A 22969-nucleotide genomic window follows, 5' to 3' on the forward strand; every position below is an offset into this window, starting at 1 on the left:
CTTTTAATGCATACTTAGCTGAGCCTTACATATAAAAATGAAGACCTGGATTTTTTTGTATGAAATTACTTGTTTTACAGATAATTATTTGTAGATGGATTTTTTTTGGGGGGCTACCAGATTATGAAAAACAACATGGAGAATTATTAATTATGAAAGCTCCACCTTTAGCTTAGGCTTGTCCCACTAGCTCTAATAACTTAAATTAAGCCTTTTATTAACCCTTGTGGCTGTTTACCTGTCTCCCACCTTGTACCTCCTGATTCCTCTGTAGGTTCTCTGGTGTCTCTCCAATGCCTAGATTCATCTCCTCACCCTCTCTGCCTGGAAGTCCCTTTTAACCTCTTCCTTTCTAGATATTGGTCACTCAGCTCTTTATTAAATAATTAGAAGGCACCTTGACAAAGACACATCTTCACAGTGTACAAAAAGATTATTCAAAAACAATTATTTATATAATAGGTTGTAGTACCTGTGGGATTTCCAATGCTATTGTTAATTTCAATATTTAATGTCAAGCACCTACACTGATCCTTATGTGTTTGATTTTCTTTCTCAATGCAAAAGATCTCATTTGTCTTTTACATCGAAAATATTACTCTTTAAAGTAGTGCTTTTTTAAATCAAAATGACTATATGTCACTAAAAGTTGAAATATGATATTATAAAAAAGAGTAAGGCAGGTGTTTTTAAATTCAACTTTATTCAATAGACTCTATTAATATTTAAGTGTGACAAAAATATTTGTAATGGAGAAAATATATATAATGGGGGAAATAAGGCAAAGAAAACAAGTTTAAAGGAAAAACTAGAGAAGAAACCAGGACAGAAGAATCAACCTATAATTGATAACAGTCCCTAATTGCTTACTGTTATAAGGTTTTATGGCCCAGGTAATGATAGAGTTGAAGTGAAAACATGTTTCTGTTTTGAATACAATTTGATTTTTAGTTAGAGATAAAAAAGACAAATCATGGAAAGCAGTTGAATTTGGTTATGAAGGAAGCAACCAAATTATCAATTTATTAACATTGAATTTAAAAACGCTATATGAAGGCCAATGGTAACCTGAAAATGAGAAAGCAGAATATTTAACCTCCTTTCAATATGCGGGTGTTAGAGGAGAGCCACCAGAAAAGCTCAGCCTGGAAATCTGATGGGTTTATAGCCTTACAGCACAGGTGACATACTGTGTTGATTGTTGCTGTTTTGATTGACAGTATTTTGAAAGCACAGTGAGAAGGGACTTGTCTGAAGGACCTGGAATTATGGGAAGGCTGAGACACAACAGGAAAGTGTGCTATAAGCAAACAGGTTATGTGTGAAAAGTGTGCAAGCCACCCCAGCTTCACTTTGTACACCAAGGATGTCCTGCACAGCATTTTGGGGGCATAATGCTTTTTACAGCATCATGGCAATAGGGTTGCCAAATGGAAGGAATAGTGGAACTTAACTGTTTCCCAAAGAAAATATTAAAATATTGTTACTATAAAGAAAAATCATAAGAATGTGTTTTTGTCTGCCACTGCAGAATAGCTTTTCATTTCTCCATCTACTTCTTAGTGTCTTCACTAAACTTTAGTGTTTCTGTATTGTATCAAGAAGCCAATTGATGTAACACAGAATAAAAGAAGAATTTGGGGACTGTCTTTGTCTTTTCTTGGATCTTTCTTTCAAGGTGTACACCCTCTCATAATTGTTATGCTCCCAAGGTTGCATTCCCCAGCATGTGTACATACACAAGCAAACATTTCTCTGATAACTGTTTATATTTGTTTCCCACACAGCCAATGAAGACCTGCCTGACAGCAATCCCTGGATACCCTGGAAAGAAAATGGGCCACATCTCCTCGACTGCACTGGATCCAACTTGCTCCATTTCAACTGACACTCCAGTCAGAGGTTCTGGTACTGACTTCAATCAAGTTGAGGATTTCAATCGAGATCTTCAATAAAGAGAATTCCATCTAACATGGACTGGATACAATCCATTCAAGACTTTCACTATACTAACATTTTCTTCCTACAGGACCCCACAAGGATGTCATCGTCCCATTTCAGCAGGAAGTAACTTGGAGAATGCTACATCCCCTTTCCACATTGTTGTTATTTAGGATAGTGTATATACCTAGTTAGGGATAGCTTCTTATTGTTTATGGTTGGGATTGGAAGGAGGTGTTCAGGCTTGGACACCTCTTTCAGATGACTTAAGGGCTTAGTTAAAATAGATAGTTTAGTATGTGACATTAGCAGATTGTTGTATCTTCTTATATTTTACCTTTATGATTGTTAATTTTGGATACTTTACACTGTAATCCAAGAGTATTAAGTTTTAATCCTCTTTTAGACTAAAAGGGGAATTGTAGGGGAAGCTGTAGCCATGCCTACTTAAGGGTTGGCTACAGGTGTGCCTGACCACACTTGCGAGGGTGTGGTCAGGGTGATGTAGAGCGATACTTGCATGGGACTGTGTCTCTCTTTTGGTTTCACTTTTGTACTTGCAGTACAGACTGCTGCCACGCCGGCTGGCTAGGTTGCTCTGTAAGTAAGGTTTTTCCCTATTAAATACCCTTATATTTCTACCTGACTCCATATTGGTAATTTCCCACTATATCTGTTCTTTGGAATCTCTCAAAAATTGAGAAAGAGATTAATTTTTATTGCCTTGTAGAAATCATTCAGCGTGTAGTGCATCATAAAACAAAATGTAATATCAGTAGGTTATATTTTGATAGGAAGTTACTGTGATTTCTATATTCCTTCTTGTATTTGTCACATTTTCTAAGATATTGTCCTGAAAGCATAGGCAAACAAAGAAATATGTAATTCATGAGAATAAACATTCCATGCCAGTTAGGTAATTAAAAAAAATAAAGTTCCAGTATCTTTTTTCTCCATTTTAAAACTTAAATTAGACACAAGATTGTTTTACATGTCAATCCCAGTTCCCTCTCCCTCCCCTCCTCCCTGCTCCCCCCACTAACACCCTACCTATCCCGTATCCTTTCTGCTCCCCAGGGAGGTAAGGCCTTCCATAGGGGGGTCTTTAGAGTCTGTCATAATCTTTGGGATAGGGCCTAGGCCCACCCCCGTGTGTCTAGGCTCAGGGAATATACCTCTATGTGGAATGGGTTCCCAAAGTCCATTCCTATGTTAGGGATAAGTACTGATCTACTACAAGAGGCCCCAAAGATGTCTGAGGTCTCCTCACTGACATCCACGTTCATGGGGTCTGCATCAGTCCCATGCTGGTTTCCCAGCCATCAGTCTGGGGACCAAGAGCTCCCCCTTGTTCAGGTCAGCTGTTTCTGTAGGTTTCACCAGCCTGGTCTTGACCCTTTGCTCACCACTCCTCCTTCTCTGCAACTGGATTCCAGTTCAGTTCAGTGTTCAGCTGTGGGTGTCTGCTTCCACCAGCTGCTGGATGAAGGCTATAGGATGGCATATAAGTCAGTCATCAATCTCATTATCAGGGGAGGGCATTTAAGACAGCTTCTCCTCTGTTGCTTAGATTGTTAGTTGGTGTCATCCTCGTAGATCTCCAGACATTTCCCTAGTGCCTATAAATTTCTCTTTAAACCTATAATGTCTCTCTCTCTATTATGGTATCTCTTATCTTGCTCTCCTCTATTCTTCCCTGGATTCAACCTTCCTGCTTCCTCATGTCCTCCTCACCCCTCCTCTTCTCCCTTTCTCATTCCAAACTCCTGCTCCCATTATCTTTTGAAAATCAGATTATCATCTTCTTTGAACAACTTGGTATTGGCTAAATGATTAGAGGGCCCTAAATTCATTTATTTACTTAAACCTTCATCATAATTTGAGCACGATTGGCAAGCAGTATTAATTCTAGAAAACTAAAGATTGAATATAGAATTTAGAAGTGGAAACAATGAAGGAAACATGTTTGTACTGCAGCAGGATTTTTATAAATACTCTCACAAAAGGTTAAAAGTTATGAAAAAAGAAAACTACACAGGTAGCAAACAACAAACTACCAAATTTAGAGAAATTTATTACTTCAGCTAATGAATGGAGGCTAATCAGTGGTTTTCTAGGTGTAGGGAACCTTAAGACTGCAAGGCTTTCTATAAGACCTGAGCCTGCAGGAGTTAGGACGATCAGCTACATCCTGATACCTAGTGGAAGGTGAAGGAACAAAGCTAAGTTGGAAAATATTTTCAGCTCCTATTGCTATAAAATGATATAGATATAGAGTTACATTTATGACTGTTTTATTGCACTTTGTTTTAATTAAAGAATCATTTTATTCATTAGTGTTATTAGTACCTGAAAAAGATGGCAGATAATTTTGTCACTGTTGAATCATAACTCTCATGTCAAAAAAGGCCACTCTTAAAGTTATTATTTGTCATTGGAAATTTGATCTCTAGAAAAATCAGTTCATTGTTTGAAATGTCCAGTTTCAAACTGAGAATATTTTTCCTTTCATTAATGAAATAATTATTCAGTATTTATCATGTTGTTATTCTAAACAACTAATTAAGGACAGTTTTCCAGAAAGCTCACAATTTTTTTTGTTTAGTGTAAATTAATACCCCACTACAAGAATAAACTTTTAACTAACTGAATAGCAAGTGTGAATGTAAATATTGATTATTGGTATTTCTGCTAAATCTCAGACTATGACTGTCTATTTATTTAATAAGACACAGAGTTGCCCATTTAACAAAAGTAACATTGAACTATCACTAAAGAAAACTATTACTAAATTAAAATACCATGTTATAGGATACCTTTAAATCATACCAGTGCTTTTTAACTAGGGAGGATTTTTATTTCTGGAGAACTATAGGTAACATGTGCTCACTTGCTAACCTAGAGTTAAATGATGGCTCACACCAGGGATAGGATACTGCTGCTCTTCATTTGGCATTTTATGTACTGATGCTGAGAAAGCTTCTCAGATCTGAATTTCTGTAGCCCAGCTATCAGATCCAGAAGCTTACAAAGCCTCAAAGGAAGATTGGGATTAATGGCTAAGGATTTTCTAAGATTAATAGTCCATATAAATTTGTCTCATCTACATTATGATTTATGTAGACTTGGAGATTGGAAAATGGGGTATGAATATTCCATATAAATCTAAGGCAAATGATACTTGGACATGAGAACTGTGGTGATCTTTTTAGGGCATGTCACAAATGTTACCATTCCCTGTATTTCCCATAAGATGATAATTCTTTTGCCTTGAACTCTAGTTCAGTATGGCAACATGACTGCCGCATGATGATCTTTTGTCTTACTAATTTTCTGTAACTGGATATCCATTGACATGGCAGTAACCAGTTATTGCTTTTCTTAATTGATTAGCTAGAGCTCAGATCTGATTCTGGGTTATCTAACTGGCAGCAGTCCTTCAGGTGGATAGTCAGAGTCAACCACACACCTGAGGGCTGATTCAGATGGGGCGTAGGCAAATACCTAAGACATTTGCTTCTCTCTGCCTTCTTGTGAGTCAGACTAGAGGCAAATGTGAGAAATGGTATCCCTATGCTGGGGTCTACTTCTCTGAGGTCAAGATCGTTCAAGCATTCTCCATGGTCCTCACCTGGAGTCTGCTCTACTCTGCAGGGATTTTATCCAACCACAAAAAGAAAAACAAAATAAAATAAAATAAAACAAAACACTGTACTATGTCCTCATTTTGAGCCCTAGTAATGTTTGTGGATATAACCACAGGATTAAGCTATCATAAATTTAAATTTTCAAATAGAAAAAATCCCAAACCTAGTTGATACATGTACACTTGTGTTTTAGCAATAAAAAACAGGACTTTCTGTAATGGAGAGCATTTTGCAAGCGAAATCTTAATTTGGAGGCACAGGAAATAGGGTTAAAGGGGAAGATGAAGCAGTTAGAGAGAGAATAGGTAGGGCATATGAGGGCATTTTTTGAGCATCTGTTTAATATGTGTTCTGTTTTATAACTAAGTTTTGTGTCTTCTTTAACATAAAAGGAGTTTAACTCTATGCCAATAGAGCAGCCTCTTGAGATAAACACAGTTTTAAATGAGAGTGAAAGGTTTTGTTAACTTTGTGACCTTTATATATGATTTTTCTAGAAACACAGTTTTTCAAAATACCATAATACCCATGTTTTTATTTAAATATCTTATTGAAGAAGTTTCCATTAATGAAAGGATAGTTAATCCCATGGCAGTTGTAGTTGGATTTTCTTCTCACTATTGATTTTCTCTTAAAAATGTATTTTTTTTTGATCAATGAAATGACCTTGCTGTCGATTTGATTATCTGCTTGATCCTTGAACCCACATGGTGGAGGGAGAGAAATAATACACACACACACACACACACACACACACACACACACACACACACACACACAATGGTTATGGATTTTGGGATAGTTCAAAGAATGTAAGTCATGAGAGGAAGTCATAGACTTCTTGGGGGAAGATGAGTAGGTACCTACAATTGTTGTAACACTAGCCCTTCTCTGCCTGTTCTTGGTGAACAGTGAATCTCCTGCTCTGGAGCTATGTTTCCCCCCCCCAATGGGGGTGGGTGGGGTAGGTAGATACTAGATACAGCAGTTACTGAATGTGTAGAGTTGTCCTTGGCATATTAGAGAGTCTCTCATTAAGTTTTACTATTGGTTTTACTGCTCACCATCACTCCAGGAAATGAGTCCCACACCCATCAGATAAATAATGGCTTACTCTTGTCAATATAATTATGCCTTGCTTTTCCTCCACAATTACCTGAAGCAGGATAAATAAAACACCCAGATTGCCAGGTTGAGAAATACAAGGAGGCAATGTAGATTCCTCATGATTCTATATGAAGCTACCTTAGTTGGACTAACACCTAGTTTCTCCTAATGCTAAGTTCCCTACACACATGTCACATGGCTTAGTCTTTTGGATTTCATCTGGGAATCAAGAACATTTCTCACTTAATGAATATCAGTGTCACTGACGTCAGACACAAGCAACTGCTTTGCAGAGATGCTATGAAAAATAAAGTTAAGCAGTAACTCGTTTTGCTTCCTTTTAACATGAGTTCTCTCAAAGACTTACTAATCTAGATTGTTCCCTGGTCCATAACTGGACCTAAGGGACATATCAGCTCTGTCTACCCCTTAACTCTTCATATGATATTAAGGACAATGTCCTGTTTCTATTTACCAGAAACTCAGGAGCCTAAGACATTTCACTGGATTTGGCACTCTGCAGTCAAGATACTTAAATCCCTATCAAGACTCAGACCTTCATTCTATAGTACTTTGCTCCCTCCTAGGAAAACCAGCTGCCACCAGAGTGGATGAGTCAGGCACATTAAACACTTGCTGGTCTTACCAGGACTGTACAGATCCTACTGAAGTTTTGTTATGAGTCTCAACTGGAATGTATCAACCACAGGTCAAATCCTATTTAAGATAAGAAACAGGTAATAAAGCCAATATTCATGTGTCTGGTTTGTCTTATTTTAGTCTTGCCTTGACAGTTTGGTATTTTTTTTTCATTCAAGGAGTTTTAAGATAACCAAAGCGATACATTCAAATCAATTTTTTCACCACTCCAAACTGGTGCCTATGTGAAGAGCAATTCTCCAAATGAATTCTCTCTTTTGTTTCATTTTATTGTCTAATGATAAAGTTAAAACATGTGGTCAGAGAAAGTAAGAAAATTGAGTAGGAGGAAATTGAGAACCTCAAGAATCAGAAGGAAATGCACAAGGAATGCTTCATAGGTGTAGCATCTGCTTAGGACTGGTAATTGCTTCCATCACTGGACGGCTTGCAGACTTGTTTTCTGGAACCATGGAAACCAAACCACAGGAAAGAGGCTTTTAGGTCAGATCTAGCTGGAATAATCTGAGTCCTGTGTCCTAAGCATGTGATGTCTTCAGTAATAGGGGAACACCCTCATCTGGTAACTATGGGTTACATTTATAATTTTATTATATTGGGAGTCACTTGAGCTACCCTGACCAAACATTTGAAAGGAGGTTTCTTGTGTCCAGTGTTGGGTATTTTGCTAGTCCATGGTTCTTCACTAGCCACATGTACTGCACTACTAGGCAAGAGTTCCCTTCTGTTTAGTGGGCCTTAAGTACTCTTAAACAGTGGTTGGTTACTTCGAGTTCTAAGTGCCATCATTGCACCTGTAGTCATATTTTGTCGTGCTGGTCATTACTGTGGTGTTACAGCCTGGTAAGACTACTGGTTACTTTTCTCCTTTAGCAGTTTGTGTATCTCATATGGATAGTATAAAAACTGGTTCTCCACACAGCTCCAAGTGGCACATCTCTATCATATCCCTTCCTTCAGAGCTCAGGTAGCCCTTTGGAAGAAGAGGTGAAAAGAGTTTGAGAGCCAGAGGGAACAGAGGACAACAGGAGAACAAGGCCCTCTAACTCAACTGAGCAAAGCTCATATTAACTAACAGAGACCAAACACAAGTACAGGTCCTACACAGTTCTGCACCAGGCACTCATCATATATATACTATAGCTTTCAGTTGAGTATCATTATGGAACTCCTGAGCATCTGAATGAGTGGGTTTTGATTCTTGTGCCTTCTCTTGGGCTCTTTTCCTTTTGTTGGTTTGCCTCATCCAAGTTGGATGTGATGGGTTTTATCTTATTATATTTTATTTTGTCATGTTTTGTTATCTTTTAGAATCCTGTTCTTTTCTAATGAGAGACAGAGAGGGAGTGGGTATGGATCAGGTGGGGAGGAACTGGGAGGAGTAGAGGGAAGGGAAATTGTAATCAGGATATATTGAATGAGAAAAGAAACTTTTCAATAAAGGGGTGTGTGGATGAGGGATGAGGGATGGGGATGGGGGAGAAAGCTATTCTCAGAGAAGTGTTTAGGTCAGCTCCAGGTTGGAACCTCTTAATCCTATGTCCACTGTGTTTTGAGGGTTGCTACTTATTATTGAGTTAAATTCAGTCTTTCTATGGTCTGGATGTTGGTCCTTTATTATATGCATGGCTTACAAATATTTTATCCCACTAAGAAAGTTTTCTTTTCCCTCTTTTCTTTGATCTGCAAAAGGTTTGAGTTTGATGCAACCCAATTTGGTTATTTGTGCATTCGTTGTCTTAGATTTGAGGGTCAAATGCAAGGAGTCACTACCAAGAAAAATGTCAGTGAGCTTTTCCAGTTGTCTGTTCCTAGGACTATTTTCAGGATTTTAAGACTTGAATCTTAACGTCTTTAATGATTTCAATTTAGTTTTCATATGTAGTGTAAGGTTCAAATAAAACTTATTTGCATGGGAATATAGTCTCTACAACACCATTTACTGAAGTTATGCTCTTCCCTCTTGTATATTGTGGCCTCATTTGTAAAAATTCCAGCTGGTAGTTCATGTGAGGATTTATGGGTTCTCTATTCTGTTCCTTTTTGAAAACAAATATTTTTTCTTTTATTGCAAACACCTTCTATTCTCACATAATATACCCTGATTCCAGTTTTCCCTCTCTTTGTTCTTCCCAGTTCCTCCCTATCACCCCTCCCGTCCACATCCACCCCTTTTCTGTCTTTCATTAACTTTAAAAAACATTAAAAAACAATCAGGCTTCAAAGGTATAGTAATATAACATAATATGATAAAACAAAAACTGATTCATTGGAATAAGACAAAACAGTAGACAGAAGGAAAGAGACCTTCAAAAGACACGAGAAACAAACAGATGCAAGGGAAGAGATGCACTCACTCTCACAATCAGGAATCCCATAAACATGCTAAATTAAAAGCCATGACATATACACAAAGGCCCTATAGGATTAAAAGAAAGAAAAAATATAAAGTCAATAAAATTAAATTAAGAAAAGAAAGTCCTGACATGACATTATGAGGTAAGACGCCCATGCTGCTGCTGCTTAGTGTGTTTTCTGTTGTCATCCTACTGCTGGGCGTGCAGCTTACCCTAAGTGTAGTTGTTTCCCCAGTGACACTCCCTGGGAGAAAACTAAACTTGCATTTTCAAGTGGTTATCACCTGGAGATTGCCTTGGATTAGGGGTTGGAGGGGGATGTATCTCCTTCTTTATTCAGCTCTAGGACCCTATCCTGTATAGAACCATGCAGGCCTTGTTCATGCTGTCTCAGTCTCTGTGAGTTCATATGTGTGTTGATCCTGTTGACTAGAGGGTCTTGTTTTCTTGGTGTCCTCCATCCCCTCTGGCTGTTACATTTTTTCGGCCTCATTTTCTGCAGGGTTCCTAGAGTCTTAAGGGGAGGGATTTAATGGAAGTATCCCATTTAGCACTGCCTATTCTAAGGTCTCCTACAATATGCATAATGTCTGTCTGGGGGTCTCTGTAGTTGTTCCCATCTGCTGTAGGAGGGAGCTTCTTTGATGATAGCTGAACAACGTACAGATTTATGAGTACAGCAGGGTAAGATTAAGATTATTTTTTTTGCTATGTTTTTCATCTTATATTAGACCAGTAGTATTTGTTTTTACCCTAGATGCCTAGGCTATCTAATCTCAGGGTCTTGGTCACCCAAGCAGTGCCAGGTGTACTAGATAGGCTCCATCTTGTGGACTGGGCCTTAAGATACATCAGATATTGATTAGTTACTTCCACAAGCTTTGCACTAGCATATCTTGAAGGCAGGGCATCTTTGTAGATCAAAGGTTTTGTGGCTAGTTGGGAGTTTACAGTTCTCTTTGTAATTCTCTTGGTAATTTGAAGAGTACTTTATAGTACCAAAGACTGGAGCACATAAAGGCAAAGGCTCTGTGTGGGGACTATTGAACATCTTCATGTTCAAAGAGTTGTATAGGTGTTGTCTGCAGCAATGGAGTCTTGTCAGTTTGCTGAGAGTCTTTAGTCCTGGCTAGTCTGGTTTGTTTGAGGAACTGAGGGAGTCCACAGGAGGGAGGAAAGTAGTGTGTTCTACCAGGATCTGCTTATTCCTTCGGGGAATGGGTCCAGAGAGTGAGGAAAGGCCTTAGCAGAAGTTCTGCTAGAGAGCTGGGGATGAGACTGGGGGATTGGATATAGTATTCTGATACATTTTAAAAATTGAACTTCTATATTTTTCTATCTGTAATGTCATGCCACCTATAACCAGAACCTTTCCTTTTTCTTTTTCTCCTTTAATTTGCATGCATTTTACTATCATTCTTGCCTATCACAGTGGTCAGAACTTCATAGCTATGTTGAGTAGAAGTGCCGAGAGTAGGTAATACCGTTTAAGGTAAACTGTGTCTCTTCTAAGTAGCAGAGTGGGTCTGAGTTTTAAAGGTCCTTTAGACATCCAGTCTTTTTATTGAATAGTTTAATTCACTTTAATTTAAAATTATTGTTGGAAACTAAGGAGTTGTTCTTCCCACTCTGTTTCTTGCTTTCCAGCTGTTACTGTTTCTTTGTCCCTCTTTCCAGTCTCCTTTTCTGCTCTGAGTGTTCCTCTTGGATGCTTGCATTTCTTTCCTATAACAACCAGAAAGAAGGTGAAGACAGATGCTATGTCCATCAGTCAGTAAAGGCAGAAGGAAAATAGTGACTTTATCTGGTTAAATATTCATTACAGAAAGGAACATAGCACTAATACATCCTTCCAATTGGATGAACACAGAAGACTCCATGATAAGAGAAAGAAGCTAAAACCTCTGTATAGATTATGATACAATTTAACTGAAATATCCCAAATACCTAAATACATACAAATAAAATGATTATGAGTGGCTAACTAGAGATGTGAAAATGAGAGGATTAGAATAATAATGAAAGTTTAGGGTTTCTTCATGAGGTGATGAGAATATTCTAAAATTGGTTATGATTATTAATACATGTATATACATATAAAAACTCTACTCCAAGTAGTTACATGCTATAAATTACATCTCAAGTTTTTTGGTTTTGATTTTTTTTTTTTTTTTTTTGGTTTTTCGAGACAAGGTTTCCCTGTGTAACAGTCCTGGTTGTCCTTAAACTAGATTTGCAGATCAGACTGGCCCCTAAATCACTGAGACCCACATGCTTCTGCCTCCCAAATTCTGAGATTAAAGGTGTGCACCATCACTACCAGGTTACATCTCAAGCTTTTAAAAAAACTTATGGGATTTGTTATGTATTGTTGCTGAGGACACCAAATTTGTAACCACTAGAGATTTTTAGTAGATGGGCATAGTAGAAACACACACTAATTTTTGTCATTCATAGCACTTCAAATATTATAAAGCAGACTCAACTATACCTTTAGTTTGTGCCCCAGCACAATTTCTGATAATCAAAGAGGAAACTCCATAGATGAGACTACCCCCGGCCCCCAGGCTTATCACTACAAGGATATACCTGCGACAGTACCTCAGCCATGGAATGCCTGTTGTGTCATTTCGTAATCTTAACAAAATCCCAGCCTTCCTGGACAAACATTTGCCAGATCAAGAAGACACACTTGCCAAGGATTCAATAATTTATGTTGTGTTAGTTAGCAGTTGGGCTTTTAAAAAATATTTTACTAAAATACTGTGTACAGTTTGTGGACTAGGCTATCTTGCAGCAAGAGAAAACATTTTATGAGAAAAACCAAATAGCAAGTATTTCAATTCTTATAGCCTTCCCATGTCTTATCTACCCTGTAATGTCATAAAGGCAAGAAACACATTGTGAACAGTCTTGTGTCTGTTTCAACAAGCTTGGACATTATCACTGAATTTGGAATTTTGTAGAGTTTTACATGATTGTTATTATGATAAAATCTCCCTTTAATTACTTTCAAATATTAAAAAAAACACAGTTTGTTTTGGTTCAGAGTCTCACTATGTAGCTCAGGCTGGCCTCCAACTCACATTGCTCCTGCTTCAGCTATCCAAGTCCTGGGATTATAGGCAGGTGCCACTGCACCTCACTGAAGGCATTCTGATGTTACAGGACTTGTGAAAACAGATGGCTAGCTTAAGTGTGCTGACTCTTATCATTCTGAATAAATAGAGATATATTAAACAAAATTCCTAAAATAATTAGTAGCTTTCAAAAGAAAATGTTTGTGCTCATGGTGGCTTATAGTGGGAATGGGTGTGGTGGTAGAATCTCAAAAACCTAACAAAAGCATTGCACTTTTGTCTCAGTTCTTAAGAGCCTCTCAACTCTAATTATATACAATCAAAATTAACTCTAACGGACTGACAACATAAATACAAACAGTCCCCAAGGCATTTTCATAATCTGCTAGGCAGACCAAAAATTGAAAACCAATTCTCATTCTCTACAGCTGAGTGAATTTAAGTCCTTGGGGGACTAGATAGTCTATAGTCTCTCTGTGTCTCTGTCTCTGTCTCTGTCTCTCTGTCTCTCTGTCTCTCTGTCTCTCTCTCTCTCTGTCTCTCTCTCTGTCTCTCTCTCTCTCTCTCTCTCTCTCTCTCTCTCTCTCTCTCTCTCTCTCTCTCTGTGTGTGTGTGTGTGTGTGTGTGTTTGTATGCTGGTCAACCACCTATAACAAGAGCCAAGACAAAATTTTTCTTCTTTAAAACCCAAATTTGACTTAGTGGGTAGGAAAAACAAAACTGGACACAAAGTGGGAAACGCCCTGTACAAAATTATCATAGAACTAGTATGTTGTGACCCTGCATGTCTCAGCTCCAAGCCACGATAGCCATGAGGTTCTGCCTGAGTGGGGGTGCGTGGACCTGGAAACTCTTAGCAACCCAGAGGCGTTAAAGACCAAACATAGGTATCTTGTCATCTTTAGAGAGCTCTCAGTTCCAAGTTGTAAAACTAGAGTCTCTTGTTTATTTGTCATCTCTTTTGCTGTTTCTTAACCATCCTGCCATGACCATGGGTGAACCATATCTCTCCTTGTTCTCCTCTCTGCTCAATTTAAAATACTATTCTGTAAAAAAAGAGCTACTTGAAGAAAAGTGAAATGTCCAGCTTCCCAAATTATAGATTTCCACACTTAGACAACAGTCTGTTTCAGTTTTCAAAAGTGAACTGGGAGCAATCATCACTGCTCTAAAACACAGCTGGGTTCCAAACTTGTTTTTTGTTTCTGTTTGTGCTGGCTGGAAAGACATGGTTGTAATGATGTGAACAGCAATAGCAGGTTTTCTGTAATATCTCTTTCCAATATTAAGCATAGGTACCTAGGGTAGAAGAAACGGCATTGAAATATGTGGTGGAGTGTTCACATGGTTTTGCAGCCGTGACTGTGGGAGGGATATCCACAGACCACAGGGTCTGGAAGAAAACCTTCCAATAAGCCAAAGATAATTGTTTTCTTCAGTCCTCACATTTTCTTTATAGTTTTTCTTATTTTAAGTATGATGCAAATTTCATGTTTTTATGTAACATAAATGAAACAAAATCTTTTCAATAGGAAAAAACCACCAAATCCAGAATAAACAGTTTTCTAAATACAATTCAAATTCAGCATAACAACAAGAAGACAAATCATGTTCCCACATCCTGGGAGGAAATAGATCATTAATCAAGCTGCATTTTGTTGTACTGAGGGGCCCAATACATTTGCAATCATTTGGAATGAAAAATGCCATAGGTTTACAATGTGAATTTTCATTTTTCTGGTACCATTATCCCATTTTAACTTTCCTCATGTTTTCTCTAGGCCTGTCTGACAAATTTAGAACAGAATGTGTCGTAACCATGGTGAGTCAGGGTGCAATCAACATAAAATGAGTTATCAGGACGGTTTTAAAAATGTTTGTGATAATCCCTTCAGTATATATATTGTTGTATCTGTATGAAAATGGTTAATGAGATTTTGAAACTAAATTACCTCTTGTGGGGAAAAATGCAAAATAAAAGTTTGATGGTTACAAGCATATGAATTAGACTGAAGCTTTTCTGTGCTTTGGAAAAGCTAATAGGGAATACTGAATTATGAATTTCTTCCCTAGGCAAGTAAAGCTCCAATGTTAGGAATTTCTATAAGAAATTGCATTTGCAGTCTGAAACCAAAATGTTCTTCCAAATGTTGGCTTACAAGTTTACAATGCCATGAAAGTCACCAGACACTAAGCTCAGAGATGTTTCGCACTTTTAGCATAGACGCATTTTAAAACCTTCAACAAGACCAAAGACACACATGATTATACATTGAAACAGTCTCCAGCCACACCAGAGCCATGGAAAAGGAAGCCCAGACATGCTTACTCCATCTTGTTTTTTCTGTTTCCTCTCTCTGTGTGAGTTTAAGTTAATGTTCACAGCATTGAGGCAAATCCCCAGAGCTTGATAGTAGCTTTAGCGAAATAGCTTCTGGTGAGGTCATGAGGTCTCAAATGCTTTTCAAGACAGGAAACCCTTTACACACACACACACACACACACACACACACACACACACACACACACACACACACACACACACACACACACAGAGAGAGAGAGAGCGAGAGAACTCTAAGAGCAGAAACTACACTAAATAAAACTAAAGAGCTTCCTTCCTAAAACATATGAACAAGCAGAGCAGATCATCCAGGTTAAAGGTCACCCACAGAGGTCCAAGAACCAGAGCTAGCCCATCACCTATTTTTTAGACAGTGTGTGAGTTAAGAACATTTTTTCCATTGTTAAATTACTGAAAGGCATCGAAGCCAGAATAATATTATTTCATTACACACAGAATGTATGCAAAATTCAGATCTCAGTTTCCATAAATAAAAATGTATGGAAACACACCATTCTCATGTTCCTATTTCATAGGGTCGCTTTGAATTACAAAGGCAACTATGAAAAGTTCTCACAAAGACATGGGCTCCCCAAAGGTGAAAAAACTTCCCCATATTTTTAGAAAAAGGTTGCCAACTCATGTTGCTAATTGGAACACTTCAGGTAACTCCTTAAGAACGGGATTTACAATTTATTTTCCTTTTAGTTTAGACACATTATGTAATCTACTATTTGTAAATATCCCTGAATATCACCCATCATATCTACTTGAAGGCAAGTTTTATCAAGGGTACACAAGGTATGTGCTTGCTCAGTTCCTCATTTGGCCCTATGGGAAATTTTAAATGAATATGTATTGTATCACACATATACATGCCCTCACATGGTGTGTAAAAAAAGCGATGTTTTATCCTGTGTTGAATCAAATTTGAACTCATCTACCTACCTTCTATGTTTCAATAGGAAGTGTTCATACAGGCACATCAAAATGAAGCTCAGGGGAAAGGGGGGCATGTCTATCTCAATAACAGGAATAATTTCAAATTGAATAGTGAATATCCTTGCTTTTAGTCATCCCTCATGTTGTGTGGTCCTCTCTCTGCCTTGTTCTTTCCCAGGCTTAGTCATCTTGCCTCTGATTATAGTAGGCTTAGCTCTTTCTCTTCTGCCTATCCAATACCAGCTGATTCCCTAAGGCCTCTCACCTTTCACTCCAAGAAGCTCAAAGAGGTTTGGTTTTAGTTGTTCCATAAAAAAGATTTAGTTTATTGCTAATATTCAGATGCTATCTACTAAGAAATGGTTAAATAATAAGCCAAACCTGAACCATGCATTTGAACTAAATAGGGAATGGAGAAATAGGATTCATACACAAAGGTTGTCGACCTAGGTGTTAGAGGCAGTTAGAGAACAAATAAGCCAGAAAAGAGTTGGATAATAGGAGTTAAAGAAATACAGCTGGAAGCAAGCAAGACATGGACAAAAAGGGTCAGTCCGTGAAGAAACATGGGAGATACTAAGTATCATTACCTTTAGACTCTACTAAAGCCACTTCCCAACACCAGCACAATTCCTTACTACATTCCAAATCTTATCTCTATGCCTATATAATTGTAGCTATCACCCCTCATCAAAGAAGCTATTCTTTTTTTATTTTAAATTCTTTACTCATTTTACATACCAACCACAGTCCCCCCTCCTCTCCTTCCATGCCCCCTTTTACTGACTCACCCCCAAACCAACCCCATCTAATCCTCAGAAAGGTTAAGGCCTCCTGTGGGGAATCAACAAAGTCTGGAACATTAAGTTAAGGCAAGACCAAGTCCCTCCTTCCTGCATCAAGGCTGAGCAACTCATCCACCATAAGGAATAGGCTCCAAAAAGCAAGCTCATAGACCAGGGATAGATCCTGGTCCCACTGCCAGGAGCACCTCAAACATACCAAGCTACATTACTGTCACCCACAAGCAGAGGTTCAGTCCCATGAAGGCTCCTCAGCAATTGGTCAATTCTATTTCACTAGTCCACCTGTTTGTTTTTATACCAATAGCAAACTGTTTTTATTACTATAGCTCTAGAGTAGAAACTGAAGTCAGGAATGGTGACAACTCCTGAAGTCTTTTTATTGTGCAGGATTTTGGGTTATTTTGTTTTATTGTGTTATCTATTTTGGGTTATTTTGTTTCTTCATATGAAATTGAATTCATATGTTAATTCAAGGTATGTAAAGAATTGTTTTGGGATTTTGATGGGGATTGCATTGAATCTGTAGATTGTTTTTGATAAGATTGCCATTTTTAATTGTGTTGATCTTACCTATCCAAGAGCATGGGAGATCTTTCCATTTTTTTCTGATATATTCTTCCTTTCTTCAAGGACTTAAAGTTCTTGTCAGACAGGTATTTCACTTGTTTTTTAGAGTTACCTCAAGATATTTTATATTATCTGTGTCTATTGTAAAGGGTGATGTTTCACTGATTTCTTTCTTGGCCCATTTATCATTTGTATACAGGAAGATCACTGATTTTTTTGAGTTAATCTTGCATCCCTCTACATTACTGAAGGTGTTTATCAGCTGTAGAAGTTCTCTGATATAATTTTCGGGGTCTCTTATGTATACTATCATATCATCTGCAAACAGAGAAAGTTTGACTTAAGCTTCTCTTTATAATAGACAGACACCATAACAGAGAATCACAACGAGACACAATGCAAAGATCAACAGATCATGGGAAACCCAGTCACAATGGATCCATCTACATCATAGTTCCTGATTCTACTACTCAGGGAACATTGTGGAAGAGGGGCAGAAAGACTGTAGGAGCCAGAACACCAGGAAATACATTGTGAAACAGTTTCTCCTAGAAACAGCTGTATAAACAAGACTAGAACAAGGGCATTATCAGTAATAAAGGCTAATACAGAAGGGTAAAATTTTTAAGGTGTTCAACCTCTAGACAAAGAACTATAGCCAGCTAGTAAGTGCTTGGAGAAGGATAATAAGCCTCTTCAAAGAATGAACCCCTTTATTGGTTGTCCAATCAATTCAAAGTTGTCAGCCCTGAACCCATATAACACAAACAAGAAAGGTGGACCTAATTTTATTTATAATCAATTGGAAAGTTGGGAGGCATAGGATGGGTTGGAGGAAGGGTACCTGAGAAGAGCTAGAGAGAGTGAAATGGGACGGGGGAACATATCTATTTTAATTAAAATATATTTTAAACAATTCTTTTTTTGGTGTGTGGGCACATGCATTCTTTTGTATGCATGTGTGTCTATATGGTTGTGTAATCACATGTATGTGTAAATTGAGTCTAGAGAGGGGTATCTTAGGTCTGATTCCTCAGGAGTTGTCCACCTTCCCCCATCATTTCTCACTGTGTCCTGTAGCTCACAAGGTAGAGCATTTTGCTGGCCAGTGAACCATAGTTACTCACCTATCTCCGCTTCCCCAGTGCTGGCATTATGAGCATATACCACAATACCTGGCTTTTCAAATATGGGTGATCCAACTCAGGTCTTTATGCTTGCAAAGTCAGCACTTTTCTGACTGAACCATTTCTGCAGGCTCCCTTTATAAGTGCTTTACAAGCTCATGAGGATGACACAAAGAAAGTGGTGCCTACTGAATGTCAATTCTGAGACTGTATTTAAAGATAAGGCTTATAGTCAAACAGGAGAATGCCATCATAATATGGGGACATTGTAGCAGATGCTGGGGATGTAATGAGAGCAATGTGGACAGAGCAAAGATAACTACACAACATATAGGGGGAAAATGATACAACATAGATTTAGGAGTCAAAGGGCACAAAGAGGGAGGAGTTTCAAGTGTGAGCTTGTGTGCCTTAAAAAATGTTAGGAACACTAACAGATATATTACTATTTTGAAAAACAAATCCATAATTTGTACCTTTCCTGTCTTTATGAAGTAATTTAATCTTTTAGAAAAAACACATACTCAGCTATCCAAGGTAATGAAGTGAAGTAAATCAGTGGAAAAGAAGGGAACTGAGGGTGATGTAATCCTCTGGGTATTAATTTCTGAAGCTCTTTGGAGACAAGACAGACAGCTTCACAGCTGCAACTGTCCACACCTCTTTCTCTAGAGACCATCACCTGCCTGTCAATGGCTACAGGAATAAATCATAGTGATACTTACCATTCTGGGAAATGCAACAGATATGGTCCCAGAAGGAATTCCTTAACGATGTACAAAGCAGTATTTATGAACCCACTCCACCAATGATCGTGCATGAAAATCGGAGGCTATCTTTATAAGTCATAATTCTGTGGAGGCTTTTGTAGGGGAAAGTGTGGTGTGACAACTATGCTTAGATTCATGTTTTTATTTAGTTTATATGACCACTCCCTGGTTATATTAATTATAATTGTACTATCTTTTCCAATTTCTTTCTACTGATGTACTCGATTGTTCTTATATCCTGGTTCATGGATATTCCTGCCCCACTCTTTGCATATATTATAAAGAAAAGTAATGATCATGTATATTCATCACTAAACACATCATGAGCATAAGGTTATTTAAAAGTCTCACCAACCCTTTGTATTAAGTACTTCTCAACTCCAATTATAGAAGACTAGATAAAGGTGAAGGATGATTTTAACAATTGGTCCTGTCCCAGGGATCTACAAACACTGTGCAATACACAGGTCTAAAGCCTTCCATTTGATTCCCTACACCACACACCCTGCAGCTGACTTTGAAGGTCACGAGGTCCTGCTTCCCTCGCTGTCTGGATCTTTAACAAACTCCACACAGGTAAGATTCTAACTTGGGAAATCTTCCCCAGTCTTATCCTTAGATAATGTGCTGGTCTATCTAAGACATTTTAGTTTCATAAAATCTTGACTCATTGAATTACTCTTAGAAATAGTGAGTTTTCAAGGGTTGGCATGTCAATGTATTTCTCTAACAAAATCTTTTTCTGAGGTTTCAGATTTCAATCCGTCATTACAAATAGATAATCTGTGTATTTGACTAAAGTCTCTACATAATGACCATTCCAATTTGTGTGTGAGTATAGATCTATTGACTTCAATATAGGAACTGGAAGAGGCCAGGCATGTGACTGTTGTATTTGTGTTATAGCCAGGCAATGAGAATGGTATCTTGGATGAATAGTGAGGCTGCATTTAGCAGATTGACTCAAAGTTGGAAAAAAACCCATTGAGGCAAACATTAGCATATAAAGCTGACATTCTAAACTATGTGTTAACTCAATCAAGACTAACTTTTATCAATTAGTATGACTCCTGTCCCTTGACCTCCCTTATATTGCCCCATCAACTGTCTCAAAAACAGAAAGTTAATTTTATATTGAAGGGATGTTCATTTATTTGCAAACAATTTACTTGATTTCCATTTTGGAAAACTGTCTGGCAGTCTTTTTAAAAGCTAAACACACTTAATATGGGATCTAGCCATCTTTCTCCCAGTATATGAATTATTTTGTAATATTGAAGAAAAACACATAATGGCAAGAATATTCTGCACAATGACTTGAACAAAAATGTTCATAGCAGCTTTATTTATGATGAATTCCAGATGAAAGATAAAACAATTTCCATCAATTTGGGTAAATGAACACAGAGCATCCATCCATCCGACTTACTGTGCAGCAGAAAAGAGGAAAGAACAGTTTACACACATTGATATGAATGAATGGCAAACTATTTATCCTGAAAGAATCCAGACAAGAAAGAATATATACTCACTATATCATTCTAGTTCTATAAAATTAGAAAATGAAGGTGGTCTATGTAAATTAGAAGGATGGCTGCCATCCTGGAGGAATGAGATTGGGAAGTGAATCATAGGTGAGCATTGAGAGACCTTTGGATATACAGCTCTGCTGTAGGGAGAGTTTGCTGCTCTCTATACTGTTAATGCTCTGTTTTCTATATCTCAATTCATTCTCAACAATATTTTAATGGTAGTTTTTAAAAGTGACTATCAGTCATATTGATACAGAAAAGAAATCAGTGTGTCAAGTATATTCAGTATTTTCAAAGCAAAATGAAGTGGTCTGTTTTTTTTTTTTTCTGTCTCCCTCAAAGAAACCTCGCTCAGTAATTGAGCACATTTACTTTTCCACAGCACAGTCCATTCCTGAAGGACAGAACTCTGAGTCTTTGGACGTTAGAGCACTCTCTCTGTGACTCTCATGTTAATTAAGCCTGTCACTCATATTGTTTGTGGACTTTTATTATGTTTTGAACTGAGATAAGTCATGAACTAGATGTCAATCTCAATGGTATGAGAAAAGACACACAGTCCCTCACATAGATAACAGCATTTTGTTTGCCAATGGGCTATTTGTGAGCATGCCACATTCCATTGCATGCTAGTTAATCAAAAGGCATCCATCTGTGAGAACACTTTATAAATTGTCAGGTACTGGAGTAGTAGAAATTGCTGCTATAGCTTCTATTATTAATTAATTAGGATAGTGGCTGATGATTATTAATTCGTTTGATTAATACAATTAGCTAACTTACAAAACCAGAAACCCTAATTTAATAAAATTAGCATGAAACTGTTATGTAAGAATGAGGCATATGCATCATATGAACACCTCCAAGAAATGTGTAAGCATAATGGCATGTTCGTGCAAATAGGCACAGGTGTTTGTGCAAATGACAGTTTCAGGGACTAAGACTATAAAGACATTTTAAGTGAGCTGAGGATGTTGCATGTGAGATAAAGCTGGCCAATGATTGCCATACACTCTTATCCTGAGGTCAGAAAAACCTTTATGAAACAGCTCCTCTCCCACTGTCCTACACATTGAAGGATATCATCCTAAAATAGACAGCTCACAGCATCCTGTGCTCAAAATCCTCTCCAGCTTCTTTATTTCATTTTCCCCATCCTCCTTTCTTTAATACCCTTTGATCTTCTGTGCTCTTGTCAGACAAATAAAAGTTCAATTCTCTTGATCCTTCCCGACTTGTTTGTTTTTTCTCTGTGAGGGAAAATGGATGTCAATCAAATCGTTATAAAACTCCTTGCACGTACATTCTTTATTAGGAGAAATGTCACGATGGAAGGTAGCCTAGGATTTCAGCTGTTCTTGCTCATTTCAAGCACATCATGAATACACAAAGCCTGTTTTTGTTTATTCTACTCCACACATTTCGAAATATTAAGAATAAAAATAAATATTTTCGAACATCTCAGCCGAGGCTAGAAAGCTGCGGAATATCTTTGAATCAAGTCTGTTTTTTTCATTTCTGAGGCTGTGAAGGGTCTAGGTCCGTGATTCACAACTCTTAATGCTAAACGCTAATGCTAACACAGTTCATCATGCTGTGGGACCCCAGTCATAAAGTTATTTTTGTTGCTACTTCATATCTCTACTTTTGCTGCTGTTATGAATCATAACATATGTCTGTTTCGAATGGTATGAGGTGACCCCTGTGAAAGGATTGTTCAGTCCCAATGTGGCAAAGTGGCATTGGTGGCCAAGCTTCCTTCTCTTCACCCTTCCTGTGCTCTTGTTCAGGAATCAGAGAGGCTGGATGCAGGGCTCCTGCCATGAAACCATTTCACACTCTGAGAGCTACAGAGAGACCTACACTTCTGCCATGTGCCAGATTCCTCTGTTCAGAGCCCTGCCATGCTGTCTGTTTGTAATTCTTAGGTCTGAACTCTTCTTAAAGTCCCTACCATGTTGTTGTCTGTCTGTCTGTCCACAACATTAATATCCTTCTCATCAGTTTCTAGGATTTTACAGTTGCCACTTTCTCATCCCAGCTCCTCCTAGCTGACTGGGTACTTGTTTTCCCAAGGGCAGTTTCCTTC

Source organism: Cricetulus griseus, assembly GCF_003668045.3.
Source record: "Cricetulus griseus strain 17A/GY chromosome 1 unlocalized genomic scaffold, alternate assembly CriGri-PICRH-1.0 chr1_0, whole genome shotgun sequence".
In the NCBI taxonomy this organism is placed as follows: Eukaryota; Metazoa; Chordata; class Mammalia; order Rodentia; family Cricetidae; genus Cricetulus; species Cricetulus griseus.